Source organism: Diabrotica virgifera, chromosome 1 (assembly GCF_917563875.1).
Source record: "Diabrotica virgifera virgifera chromosome 1, PGI_DIABVI_V3a".
NCBI lineage: Eukaryota > Metazoa > Arthropoda > Insecta > Coleoptera > Chrysomelidae > Diabrotica > Diabrotica virgifera.
Window position 1 is genome coordinate 78,141,489 of NC_065443.1, and position 12,451 is coordinate 78,153,939.

General features: G+C 31.7%; 1 protein-coding gene across 6 annotated transcripts in view; it reads left to right on the top strand.

Moving 5' to 3' along the window:
• Window positions 1-12,451, top strand: part of LOC114349399 (serine/threonine-protein kinase ULK2) — a 196,673-nt gene that overhangs the window by 10,607 nt on the left and 173,615 nt on the right. The gene's annotated exons all lie outside the window — the stretch shown is intronic.

A 12,451-nucleotide genomic window follows, 5' to 3' on the forward strand; every position in this document is an offset into this window, starting at 1 on the left:
TGAAATTTGGTGGGTGCTGAGACGTAGTTATTGTACATTTTTTGACATACAAGTAAGAATTTAATATTCACCATTGGCGCGCATACGGGTAATATATATTACCCGTATGCGCGCCAATGGTGAATGTTCTTAATTGTATATCAAAAAATGTGCAATAACTACTTCTTAAAACCCACCAAATTTAATTTGCATACCTCAACCGGTTTTAAAGCAATAAATAAATCGTCAGTTTGTAAGAAAACTTTTAACACCCCCTATCTCGGAAACGAAACATTTGCAGACATATCATTGATAAAGCAAACTGTCATTATTTTTTCATGCAGAATTACCCCTTAAAGTTTGCCAATTATTCTTTAAAAACACGCTGTATTGATGAAAAACATGGCTAGTTGTTAAAGTACCTAACTTTTTTATTATCCAACATAAGCGAATGAATCAAAAAACAAAATGTTGAGAAAATATGATCCTTTAGTTGGATTTTAATTTCAGTATTTTATAAATGCTAGAATATTCCACAGGGTGATAAGAACTTTGAGAAAAAAACACAGTGTGATTGATACACCCGGTATACAATGAAAATTTAACTGTTTAGCAACAATACTATTACAGCGATATTGCTAAAGAATAAGGCTATAATATATTAAAAAAATCACTTAAATAGGACAACAGGTTTAGGAAATTCGAGACATCAAAAATTACCCATTTTTAAGGTGTCCGGTTAATTTTGCACCCTAGTGTATTAAAAATAAAAATGTATGAATTTTTTAAAGAATCTAAAATTAAATTTTTAAAATAATAAAAGTCTTGCATCTAACCAAGTCAATATAAAAGAACACAAAGCTTTAAATTATTTTTTTTAATAAAGAAACCAATATTTTTGTTAATTTTGCGAAATATTTAATTACGGATGAAGTAGTAAATGTTTCCAGTAAAATATTTGAATCGTCAATGTAAAACGATACGTAAAATGCGGAACAGTGCATCGGCAGTACAACAGTGACAGCAGTGACACTATACTATCAAAAACCAAGCCACAATATTGTGATAACAATAATTATTATACTCATAGGCGCGCTAAATGTTGCTAAGTCGGTCAAGCTCGATTTCTTGTTATAGATAATCGATGTTTAGGTACTTTGTAGTGTGATACAAAATCTAGGCATGGGCTGAAAAAGTTTATTTTTAAAGTGTATTAAAGAGTATTTTAAGTTTTAAAGAGTGTATTAAAGAGTTTTTCTAAGTGTATTTTTTGTTCTTCTTAGTGGCGGTACAGACTTGTTTTTGTAATATTTTATTTATTTAATTTCCACATATAGAAATTACAGAGTAAATCCACATTGTGGGCGGTACACAGCCCACAAATTGAGCTCTGTGCCGCCATTATTTACTATATTATTATTAGGAATATGTGTGCTAGATATTTCGACAAAAGATTCAAAATTAAAGCTGCAATCTTGGAACGTGTTTTCCACGTACTAATGTTGCCTCTTAAAGAAGTCTCTTATACAAACAACAAATATTGGTTGATACAAATATAACATTTCATTTGTAATTACATGTAAAGCAATATATTTCTACTAACTTTTGTCAAAGTAAGATTGAATTATTGATTTAAATGACATTGACTTGATTGATTTAAATTACCAATAAATGTTAATAACACAACCAACTGGAATCCCCAATATTTTATGGATGATACAATAACTAAATTTTTTACTTCTTGATTTTCTTGTGGATATCTTCTTGGGATTTTTCTAGATCGTCATAAATTTTGTTTTGTAATAGTTCAATCCAACCTTTCTGGTTTCTTGGCCTATTTGTTATACTATTCGCTGTAATTGTTCTTTGTCTGTTGTTGTAAGGACAACATCTCTGCTTAACTTAAATGGATGGTTTAAGTATTCTCCATTAATGTTGATTCCATATTCCTCTTATTGTAGTTTTTTTAAAAGTAGTGTTATAGTGCTCCATTAAAGAGCTTTGGTTAATTGTTTCTCCTTGTCGTTAATTTCTCTGGTATTCTGTAACATTATGTGTGTTGCATGTTTGGTTGCATATCTCTCAGTAAGGTTGTAACTTTTTTTTATTATCTCTGAGAGATTGGTGATAATGTTTATTGTAATCAATGTGTGCTAATTTATCTTAGTAGTTGTATTTATTTTACAGTATTTTATATAATAGATGATTTATTACTGAAACTCAAATAAATAAAATATCTAAATTCTTTAAATTCCATCATTTACATTTTTAGTAAAATGACATATTTTCAATATTAATAAGTTTATTGTCAGTGTTTTTTAATGCATGTAAAACGATTAAAAACAATATAAAAATACTGTATACGTATCTTTTATAACAAGTAATTTTAGACATTTTTTGTTTTTCTGTTTTCTCATTATACATGTTTGGGGGTGGTATATAGGCCATTCCAACATGCTGTCAATTTTAAATCAATCTGACAGCGGGAAGGCAAACATAAATGCTATTCTATCAGTTATTAGTGTGTTTTAGATCATTTTAGTTGCGTTTCTTTGTAATTATGTATTGTACAAAGATTAATTTAACATTTTACTGGAAGAATCGATAATATGCTTCATTTCTGTTGTGTTTTGAAGTGTGGAATGCGAAGTAATCGTGATAAACTGATAAAGTTCAGTTTTATCGGTTACCATCATTGCTACATTTTAAGCATAAAACCAACTGAACTAAAGAGGTTATGATGTGAGAGACAAAAACAATGGTTAAATATAATAATAAAGCTATAAAATGTCTTATAAAAATGCTAAATGTCGATCAGATTAGCCAAGCGGACTGAGGCGCACGATTGACAAATATATAGTGGATATGCGGTCGAGGCGATCGAGGTTCGAGCCCCAGCCCGGTGAATAGAAAAATAAAAAGGCTGACGTCGTAGTATAAAATTCTAAAAAGAATCTACGACTTGGTCTGGAATAAGCTGGTGTCTGATCGGCAAGGGATAAGGGCTTGCGGCTCGGTGACACTCCTCCATAGATCCCTACCGGAAGGGCATTGACGCCTAGAAAATGGTGTATATATATATATATATATATATATATATATATATATATACCCCACCATGTTTCACTCTTCCATTCATTGACATTTTTCATATGTTAGGTCGTCCGACCGACATAGCTCCACAGTATATGGAGGAGCGAAAGAAATCAATGTAAATCGATTTAATTGATCATATTTCACCTTTCTACAACTTTTTAGAGGGACGACTTATTATGGTTTTTTTAACATTTTGTATAATTTAGTTTGAGACATGACCGAGAGTTGCGGCGGCGCCGCCGCTCTACGTATATTGACTGCAGTATACGAAATGTAGGTATTTCCGATGGTAGGTCTTCCGCTGAATATATGTTTATATTTTTACATAGCATAGGTATTCCGCAAATCGGGCAACACTGCATGCAATTAAATCTATTTTAGGAATATTCGACTGTTGGTCTCTCGCGTCGTTTATCGCCTAATATCTTGAAGTATTAGCACCGTTTATTTATGACTACCTATATAGTGGTTTCATAAATAAATGCGTGTATAATTTTTCAGTGTTTTTTTATTTTTGGTGTTTTTTGTTTCTGTTTTTTTTGGTTTTGTTATTTTTTCCATTGTTTATTAAACTATGTTTATTTGTGTGTTCATTCTAGTTTTTCAGTGGATTTAGTAGTTATTTTTTATATTTGTTTTATTTTGTTTAATCTTACATTTGATTTAGATGTGTTTACATATAATTCTATAATATAGATCAAAACATACATTTCGCTATTCTTACTATTATATTAATTATATTAATTAAAATTAATATAGTGAGTTTTAGTCCACGACAAACGCATGGGCATTTTAATTCCAATTATATTTATTTAATGTATTATCGTTTATTAGTAAATATACCTGTATTTTAATAATTAATACATACATACATAATCGATTGCCTCTTATACCCATAGGTTATATGCTGCTCTCTGCAAATTTCCGCCACTTCTTCCTATCTGCTGCTAAAACTTTTGCTTCTTTCCACGATGTTCCTCTTTTCTCCAGTATTTCGTTTACATTAGTGTTCCAGCTTTTGCTTGGTGTACCCCTCGTGCTTTTATCCACTGCTTTGGCCTCCCATGCCATTTTCACTTCTATGTAACCAGTCATTCTTATCATGTGTCCAGCCCATTTAACGTCTTTTCTTTAATTTTTTCGTTTAAAGTTTTTTACCTGTAGTTCATGTCTTATATCTTCGTTTCTTCTTTTGTCTAATCTTCTTGCTCCCACCACTATTCTAAACTATCTCATTTTTGTAGCTTGTAATCTTTTCCTTTGTCTGTCGTTCAGTACCAAGTTTTCTGCCCCGTATATTTTAATTGTCTGTATAATTAATAATATTAAATATATCGTGTATATTTATCTATCAACGGTATTATTTATATTATTTTAAAGTGCGCATGCTCCACTTGTCGTGGACTAGTCCTTGACTGTCTCCGCGAACACACTTAATAGTACGGGATCCGAATAGGAGGTCGAAATGTACCCATCTGCTTGCCGGATGAAACATTTTTTTTATTAAATTTTATACATAGACAAACACTACCAGCATGGGTTGCCTATCAAAATCGTGTCATAGCTATCCTTGAGGGTAGGGGTTGAAATCAACATTTTAAGCACATTTTTTTGAATTTTTTTTGAAAGTATGAGAGAATAATTTTATTTTTAAATTAAATAAGCATATTAAGTATAATTCGAAAACTATTTAAAAAAAAATTCAAGAAAAAATATTGAAAAATAAGCCAACGGTGGACATCAGAATTTATCATTGGATCATGGTAGACAAAAAATTCAAAAAGATTTTATTAGCTTATGACTTCTCGAGGTAACGCTGTCAAGTTTCTTTTAGTTTTAATGATCTTTGACTTTTTAGTATCACTCAGAAGACAAAACAATGAAATTTTTTACAGGAAAAAGGGTGAAAATCAACATATTCATAATTGTTAAACAAAATATAAGCATAAAACAAAGTGTATTACGATATCTCGACAGTGTTACCTAAAGGAATGTCTAACGAAAATATGTACAAAATTCCAGGTGAGTTGGTCAAGTGGTTTTTGAGTTACAATGTCTAAAGTCTTTGAAAATAGCAGTTTTGAGAAAAACGCTTTTAAAGTATTGTCAACTTTTATTTTCATTTTTTTTGTCTGTCAAAACATATAGTGATGCAAACCGGAATGTTTTTGAATCGCGGGGTAATTTACAAAAGAAAATGAGAACAGCTGTTGACCGTTTCTCACTAATCTCAAGCGCGCTGGCGCGAAGATACTGCAAACCGAGTCGAAGGTAGGAAGATAGTGTTGAATATCCCTATCTTCGGCTCGCTTTGCAGCAGGTTCGCGTTAGCACGCTTGAACGTAAGAACAACGGTCAGCAGCTGTTCACATTTTCTTTTGTAAATTACTCCGCGATTCAAAAAGATATTCCGGTGTACATCATTTGACGATTTTACAGACAAAAAAGAAATTGAAAATAAAAGTTGACAATACTTTAAACGCCTTTTCCTCAAAACTGCTTTTTTCAAAGGCTGTAGACATTGCAACTCAAGAACTACTTGACCGACCCACCTGGAATTGCGTATATATTTTCTTTAGACATTCCTTGAGGTAACGCTGTCGACATATTTTTTGCTTTATGCTTATCATTTAACAATAATAAATATGTTGATTTTCGCCCTTTTTTTGTGCAAAAAACTACGCCCTCCCCCTTAGGGATTGCTATGACACGATTTTGATAGACAACTCATGCTGGTCGAGTTTGTCTATATATGAAATTTAATAAAAAAAAATGTTTCATCCGGCAAGCAGATGGGTACATTTCTAAGTCCTATTCGGATCTTAGACTATATGTCTGTATAACAAATTTAATCAAAAATGGCAAATAAATATTACATATTAACGTCAAATATTTTAAATGTGTATATGTTTAATGCCAAATTGTGGAGTCATACACGGAGCGAATAGTTAATTTAATGTATTTTTTTTTTCGGCGAGTACCTACTCAAATCTAAGCGTTCAAGCTTAAATAACGAGAAAACGGTGCATTTTATAACATACACTTACTTAACACTTGTCAAAGTACTTTGAAATACCTATTAACTGAGCTACAGAAGAAGTTGATAGCATCAAAATTTATGCTCCAAACATTTTTCCAAGCAAATGTTATTGTTTTTTTTTCATAACTCCGTTAATTTTTATTATATCAGGTTGATCCAAAAACCATTTCAAAGGCAATTTTATTAGCTATAAAATTTTATTAAATTTAAATACATTTTTTAAAAGGATTAATTAAAGGGCCACGGTTACATGGTTTTCGCAGTAAAATTTAGGCTTCAAGTGTTTCTGTCTCGGTTATTTTGTATCCTTCAAAAATAAAAAAAGACAAGTAAAATATTTGCTAACAAAGAAACATAAATTTCGTTCTGTGTCAAAAAAAAACTCTATAAATAAACAGGTCAAAATTTATGATGTCATTACTTATGCCAAAAATAAAAAAGTCGCATAGGGATTACTAAATATTTTAATTTTTGTGGAAATGGCGTCTGTTTTATTTTTCACTTTTTCCTAAAAAATCGAAAGGTCCTTCTATTAAAAGTTTTTTCAAGTAAGGAATTTATTAGATGTTTAATAATTAATTTTATTCATTTTAAGTTCAATTCTCTCTTAAGGCTGGAAGATGAGTAGGTTTTCTTGAGAGGGGGTTGTAGCTCAATAATCAAAATGCGCGAATTTTAAGAGTTTAATCTTATACTTTATATGCTATACGAATTATATCTGCGGTACAATAAATATTTTAATCTTTCCCAACGTTTTTCGCTTTGTTGAATCAATTAAAGGGTTGTTTGGGGGGTTAAGACAACGATGACAAGACTACGATGATATCTGTTACATGACAAGAAAGCTAATAGAGGAATATAGGAAATGGAGACTAGAGAGCAAAGAGACAAATATATGAATGTCGATGGAACGCAGCAGGACTTACTACTAGACGGAGGAGAAACAATTAGTAAATGTAACGATTATAAATACCTGGAGCTAAAACCACGAAAATCACGAACACTGGACGGAGCCATTAAAAACGGAATATTCAGGGCAGGAAAGCAATTACGCTTTTAAACTCAGTACTCTAGGACAAGCAGATAAACAATCAAAACAAGAAATAGATCTATAATGCCGTAGTATAAAGCATTATAACGTACAGCTGCACAGTATGGCATATGAAGGAAAAATCAAAACAAATGTTAGAGGTCACCGAAATGGATTTCTGGAAGATCAAGACGAGAACATGTCACCAATGAAAGGATACGAGAAATAATGAAGGTCACACATACAATAAATGAGGAAATCAACTAAATATAAGTAAGATGGTTTGGTCACGTACAAAGAATGGATGAGGATAGAATCCCAAAACAAGTACAAACTCTCATATATAGCTCGTAATTTATCGCAGTTGTTTTTTAATTTGTGCAAATTGGGGGGATCAGCCCAATAGGGGTATGACAAATACATACCACAAGAATAAAGAGAACTTATGAATAAAAAACTGATGATGTTTTCTAATAGAATCTTACGAGCTTCCAGGATCTGATTATAATACACATATTTATAAATAGAATAGATGCCTACATTCTTTATAAGTATGGATTTTTCTAGTTGAAGAATTAATGTTTTATCAATAACTTTAAGATTCCAAACTCGTTTTAGGGCAAATGCTGAAGTAATAACATAATTTACTAAAATATCTTTGTTATGTTGATTCAAATTTACCGAACCCGAGTTAAATAACAAAAGAATAAACAAAATTTACACCTTACAGACATTAATATTATTTTAGAAATCGACTTTTTCATCAACGAAAGTAGGTACATAACGCAATTAAACTAAAACAAAATATACCTATAACATTTTAAAAACAGAGATAATAATATATTTATAATAATTATTATCAGATTCACCAGAAGTATTCATTTCATTTAAATGTTAAAAACCACAAAACAAAACCAAATTAAAGCAAAGGTATAACATCAAAAATAAAACTTAAACAAACGCATCACTATGAACAAACAGGTGATTTCATGACGTCACAGTTCTTTTAAAATTTTGCCATGGCGAGACAAACTTCTAAATCTGGCAACACAGGTCGGTTAATCTATTAAATGCATTTTGTAACAAAAATATACTCAGGAAGACCGAAACCTGTTAGAAATGGTTAATGTAATTATACACGTGGAAGATTCAAACATTGCACAATGTAAGGAGGAGAGAAAAATAGTAGATTAAAAAAATAATAAAAAAAAATGATTTATATTTTTCCACACTGCATATCATAAAGGTGTTTCAAGCGATATACTCAAATCGAAAAGTACATATACTCACTCCTTCTGGGAGACGACTTATAGCTGCTTTCCGAAAGGAGGAGTTAAACATACTGGGGTGTATATATATATATGTTAGATCACTGATCACGTATTTGACTTTTTAAAAAAAGAATTTTATTTGTTACACAATAAGTTTACATAATAGTACAAAGTTAAATTAATTTAAAATGACTACAATAACTGGACTGGTCGAAGTTGCAGCTAAGAGTGGTCCCGGCATCTGAAAATGGCAATTTATAGGTTTGGTATGAAGTGCTGAATCGCTGTTCCCATGAGAATTGGCCAACGGTTCGTACAAAGTTCATCTACTGTGTGCTCAGCGGTTTCTATGGGAATGGGATGATGAAATATGAAGTCGGCGAACTTAAGCTAGTTCAAGGTTAATATTTTCTCATATAACAGCTCTCCTTATTAGTGAAAAGTCAATGCCATTGCTTTGACTTTTACAGAGTAATTGGTGTTTCTGCTTCTTCTTCAGTTTCTTGTTGGACATTGGGTCTTCTTCTGAAGGAGGTAAAGTCTAGAAGTTTTTGTCTAATGGAATTTCTACGTGGTGCTGAAGTTGGAGGCTGATCCTGGGACAAGGAGATTGCCATTTTTGGGAATATTTTGGTTCGATATTGACAGCAAAGGTATAAGATAACTAGGATGATAATCAGGGATAAGGTTGATATGGTGAATAAGGGTAAATGTTCCTCGATGAATGATTGGCTCATGATATGGTCCAGTTCTTCTGAATATTGGTCCAATTTGTGTTGTGCAATATTTAAGTCATCTACGTTGATCTTACTGAGTTTTAGTGGTTTCAATTTTGATAGGTGACTCTTTGTCTCAAAATGGTCACAGCATCTGTAGGGTACGTTAACTGGGTGACTTCTATACGTAATATTTGTATATTTCTCGATTTGGTCTTTGGCATGAATTCTGGTACTGCCAATGAATGCAATACATTCGGGAATTAATCTTAAGATTGAATTTGTTTTGATTATTTGTGTAGTGACATCTTTTCTTGCGCATTTGATTGTTACGGGTAATGGATCGGAAATGGTTAGCAACCATAAATTTCGGTCAATTTCTTGTACATTGTAACCTTGTGCCAAGAGCATGGACATCTGGCAAGTTTTTGGCAAGTTGCTGAGAGGTTTCAAAAGCTGGGCTTCGCATATAGCATCGGTGTCTATGGGGTACGGAAGAATGTCTGTACACATTCTTTGGTTTTGACTGATTTGTTTGCATTTTTCGGTGTCCATGGGTAAGACATATGAAATTCAATCATCATCTCGCGCTATGTATTTATGAACAGTTGAAAGTATATGATGAAAACCAGTTTGATTATCTAATATTGGTATTGAATATAATTGATACAAGGTGAAGATTTCGGGATCAACTAACGGAATTTCGAGAACGAAAACAATTTTTGAATCAAGCTGATAAGCTTGTAGTTTTATTATGTCAATATACTGAGCTATATTTGACATATAAGAGGGTAGAGACAATACGTTATTTTGTAATGACTGTGAGATTTCTTTTAATGCGTCCATTAAGTCTATGGGCGAGATAGAACTATGTAAACTTTGCAGGCGAGAGAATGTGATAGAATTTAGTATATCATTTAAATAATTTTCTAAAAATACGTAGCTTTCCATTAAGGACTTGCATAAATCTAGTATTTGTAATTGTGCTTGGTAAAAGGAGATGTCATTATTAATGTCCAGAAGTGTAGTCTCGATAGTTTTAAAGTCTTGGTTAAAAGTTTCTTCGTCTAATTGCAATTTTTGAATAGTAGTGTTGAGAGTTTTTATAACTGAAGTGGTAACAGATATTTGATTTTTTTAAGAGATTTTTAATTTGGGTTTCATCGGAATTTATTTTATTTATACATTTATTAAAGTATTCGCCGTCAGAAGCGTCCAAATTTCCAGTAATGGATTTCCATATTGTTCCAATACCATTTACTAAACCGCGTTTTAGGCGTTTATTATAAGGTACTGTGTCAGAGGTTATTTCTTTATATTTTAAGTTAACGGAGTTTGAGATTTGTTTTAGCAGACTAACATGTGTCTGTACTTCGGCTTGAAAAGCAAGTTTTCTCGATGTATCCACGTTAATAAATTTTTCTAATAGGTTTTCCAAAATTTTGTCATTGTTGGATATTGTAGTTTTGATAGGCAATAATTCTTTGTAAACAAGTAAAGTCCATTTGTCGTTAGATATTCGTATAGTTCCTTTTTCATGAAAAAATATTCCAATTGTGTTATTAATGGGAGTGAGGAGAATTTGGGATTGGACGATAGAAAGGAGTCCATAGAATCTGTAAAGGAAAATTATTCAAAATAAGGTTTTAGTCTGTCAAAATTTACTTTAGAGGTTTGGTTAGTTTTGGGGTTAAGGATAATTGCGGAATTTGTAAAAACTTCTTGAATTTCGAAAGGTCCATTAAAAAGATTTTCCGATTTTGATTTAATTTGGGATTCCTTTACGTAAACTTTGTCACCAATTTTAAAATCAGGTCTTTGTGCTGAAATATTTTCGTCAAATCTTACTTTCGCCTTTTCTTTCTGTCTCTCTGTTTTTGCTCTGGCTACTTTGTAAAAATATTCCATGCGATTATTCAGGTCTCGAATATATTTACTCATTAGTGTTTTTTGATTGTACAGAGTTTCTGGTGGTCGGTATGCAGTGTGCCCAAATATAAGTTCATATGGTGTAAAACCGTGAGTTTTATTTTTTGTGTTGTTATAGCATATTATTGCATAAGGAAGTATAGTGAAGGGATGATCGTTTGGGTTTTCGGCTTGATTTGCTCTAATCATTTCTGAGAGTGTGGCATGAAATCTCTCTACGGATCCATTAGATTGTGGATGGTTAACACTAGAAAATGTTAGTTTGATGTCGTATAATTCGCATAGATCTTTGATTATAGCATTCTCGAATTCTCGACCGCATTCGCAATGAATTCTTAGTGGTGTTCCATAGTGTTGAAAGAAGAGTAAAAGTGTCTTGGCTACTGTTACTGCTCTTTTGTCTTCTAAAGGATAGGCTTGTGTGAATTTTGTCAGTTCGTCACGAATAGTTAATGCATAATTTCTAGTGGGGTATTCGAATATGTCCATATTGATTCTTTCGAATGGTGTTTTTGGAGTTTCTGTTATGACTAGTGGTCCACTTAAGTTTTTTCTACAAATTTTAACTTTTTGGCAAATTTCACATGCTTTTACAAATTTATCTACATCTTTTGTTAAATTTTTCCAATTATATTTTTGTTTGATTCTTCTGACAGTTTCGTTTATTCCACGGTGTAAATTATTTTTACCACAATGGTAATGATCTAAAATTTGAGGGATTTCGTCTTCGCTGGCTGTTTTAATTATATTTTGACAGATTCTTAATTTTAATTTTTTGTCAGCAAAAATATAAGAAAATATCTCTAGAATAGGTAGTTCGAGATTATTTTCGACACAATATATTTTTGATTCATCGAATTGATCTTTATTTGCAAAAAGTACAAGAAACAGGTGTGATATTACTCGTTCGGGATCAAAAGGTAATGGTATAATAAAATATTTTCGATCTTTTACTGTTTTACTGTGTACAATATTAATTCTTCTGTTACTATATTCCATGTTTTCTTCGAATATGTCATTCATTATTTTCTCGTGAAGTTCTTCAAGTTTATTTTGCCAGAAAAAGGTAACAATATTTTTGTTAGATTTGTCTAATAAGTCCGTATTCGATATTTCAACTTTAGAATAATCGATTATCGACTTAGTTCTATAAAGTTCGATAAACTTGTCAAGTTCTTCGGACATTTTTTCTATATCTTCTTCATCCTTGTCTTCCTCGTTTTCTTGTGTGTCCGTGTCGTCTTCATTCGATACATGTAATGTGATTTTCGATTGAAAGTTTGCACAATCCTTAAAATGGTTAATCTTAATCCTTGAGAGGGCATCAGCGTTTCTGTTTATTTTTCCTGCACGATGTTCTATTTTATAATTGTATTCTTCGAGTTTTAGG